Source organism: Trachymyrmex septentrionalis, unplaced genomic scaffold (assembly GCF_001594115.1).
Source record: "Trachymyrmex septentrionalis isolate Tsep2-gDNA-1 unplaced genomic scaffold, Tsep1.0 scaffold11, whole genome shotgun sequence".
NCBI classification, from domain to species: Eukaryota; Metazoa; Arthropoda; class Insecta; order Hymenoptera; family Formicidae; genus Trachymyrmex; species Trachymyrmex septentrionalis.
Genome location: NW_017304228.1, coordinates 5,725,866 through 5,728,854, shown reverse-complemented (window position 1 = coordinate 5,728,854; position 2,989 = coordinate 5,725,866).

Below are 2,989 nucleotides of genomic sequence, written 5' to 3'. Positions count from 1 at the left end.
TTTTTTTTTTTTTCAGAAACAAAATTATCGCGATAATAATCACGAGAGAGCCATAAGATATTATCTCGGACAATCTAACGAATCTTAGTTAATTCCTTTTAGCTTTAGAACATCACCTTCATCTTTCAGCCTTTCCTTTTCACAGAAAGGAGAAAAAGAAGAGAAAAGGTGAAACTGTACAAAAAGAAAAAAAGCTAAAAAGAACAGGTCTTTTATAAAACAGAAGATCTTCGTGCTCGAAGGTCTCAGCACACGCCTCGCGCCTGTAAGAGGATCCGCTACTGCGAATACGTGTACGTGTGTATGTGTGCTCGGTGCCGGAGGAACGGGCGAACGGGTGCCAGTGTTGGGGGATCGGTGGCGAGGATAGGGCGAAGGGAGCCGGCTGGACCAACCTCGCGACACCGGAGGCTCGCGCGGACGACGCGAAAGGAGGAGAGAGCGATCGGCGGCGGTGTGGCTCGCCTCGCGGGAAGTGAAGCTGGTCGGCCCGGCCGGCGCGGCATGGGACTGGGAGTCGCGAGGTTGGACGGAAGGGCCGGGCGCGCGAGCCGCTCGAAAAAGGGTGCGACCTTCGGCGGCCTCGGCCAGCCCTCGGGGAGACCGCGCCCACGCATTTTTAGCAGGATCCCAGAAGTCGGCTGGAGCTCGTTTGGCCTTGGAACGTATCTCACTCCGTCTCTCTCCCGGTTCTCTCCCGGTTTCCTCCCTCCCCTCCCCGCCCCTTCCGCTCCTTTCTTCCCCTTCCCGCCCCCACCCGCCCCTTCCTTCGCGATCTCGCTCTCGTACGCGGCCCTCGTAAGGGTCGTGTCAAGGGCCGCGCACCGCACCGGAGCCGCTGCGGCAGCTGCGGCCTTCCCTTCTCCTTACCGCGTACCGTGCACTGTGCCATCGCGAGAAACGATCGGCCAGCGAACGGAGAGACCAAACGAGTTTTCAGAGGCCACTGACTGCCGTTCCCTCACGCTCCGCTTTGTCGGATGTACGAGTCTCAGGATATTGACTTGGCTTTCGCTAGCACGATCCTCGAATTTTGGATTCCTGGTACTACGTTACATCGAAAGACCGAAGGGCGTAGTATGGGAGAACGCGGTGCAGGTGCGTTTTTCGCGGAGCAGGTCTTTTTGATTGACGAATTTACGGTATTCATGAATACACCTGATTTTTATAGATTTCTCATAATATTTTAGTGCAAAAAGATCGTTATAAAAGGCGAAATGTAAGCGGCATTCTACAACATTAATTATCCTTAATTTTTCAAGTGTGTCAGAATGTATTATTTTTAAACATACAGTTAAAAAAAAGTGAACCATATTTAATCAATCCATTTATAATTATAAGTCTTCAAAGTAAACAGCGTTTATATTAATGTACACTTGATAAATAAAAAACTAAAATTTGAATCAAATTAATATTAAGATAATACATATTTATTTACAATACATATATAGTATGTATACTCGTATCTATCAATTTAACATCTAACTTTGATCATAGTTGACGCTTCTCGTATTTATTATAGTTAATTTATTAATATATACACTGGAAAAACATTTTCTGGTTGAAAATAAACGAATCCGAAATTTCTGATTAAATTTATTAGAATTCTAATTGGAATAATCGGAAATCTGGTTAATACAATATTTCTGATAAAATACTAATTTACTAATATTCTTATGTTTATCAGAATAATTATATTAATCAGAATTCTAGTTATCTCAATTAGAATTCTAGTAGACTTAACCAGAAAATTCTGATTTGTCCATTTTCCATTAAAATTATTATTTAATCCAACGGGATCATTTTTCTCAGTGTACATTTCTTGAGTTAAACCATTTAACTCCATTGTTCCAATTAAATTAACGATACATTGAGTAGGAATAGTGGCGATTTACAGGAATGATTAAAAATAAATAGTGAATAATTTGGCATTATGAATTTAAAAGTGTTTATATGGATGGTAAAAAAAATCCAAGGGCGCACGAGAGAAAGGAGTGGAAAATTATATGAAAATAACAATTTTGCTAAAGTTGAAATATATCTAAAAATTTAGCTAAATACAGATTAAAAAATAATATTACTTTGGATTATATTAACCTTCATATTATATATCATTTATCATGTTCAAAACTTTATATTTTTGTTAATAATACAGTAGTACAGCGAGAACTTTTTAAAATCGCTCGGGTCAAAAAAGACCCGAATACGTAGAGGGTAGAGGGTTAAAATAATTATGTAGAACGCTCGAACTAATATATAGAATGCCAATTTCTCATGCTCCAGTCTCCTACATAATTGCTTTGATCGTTTAGGAAATTATTTTCAGACTTATAGTATATGTCTAATTAAATTTTTAAATACTTCAGTAACATCGTTTTTTTCTCGTACGTCTCGATGTCATCAAGAGTATCACAGAAATTAGCGATACTCTTTTACCGAGCTTTGCATGCTACATTACATTGAGAATAAAAGATCAAAAGGCACGATACAGCACGAGTGCGTATCGACGTGTTTCGAGAAAAAACATCTCTATGAATCACAGCTATGCAGAATTTCTGAATTATCAAATTTTATACTTTTGATATTGCACTATATGAATACTGAAACGTCGAAAGCCACATTACATGACATGCAAATGCAATTTACATCACATTATCATTATTAAAGCTTAGATTTCTTGTAAAATAATTGTTCGAAATTTGTCGATTGTGGAAAGAATAAAAATAAAAAAATTTGATTTTATAGATGTGCATGAGTTGTGATACATAAAAAAATTTTTATTCGCAGCAACAAATAAAAATAATTCATCTTAGAAAATTGGATCTATAGAAACAGACCCACGCATTTTGACCAGGATTTTATCACAGTTTAAAGGTAGATAAAGGACATTGCGAATCCTTCGAGGATGAATATGTTTGCTCATTTATGGAAAATCTCTTTTCTAAAAGAAGATTATAATTTATATTTTTTACTACTTTCAATATAAAAT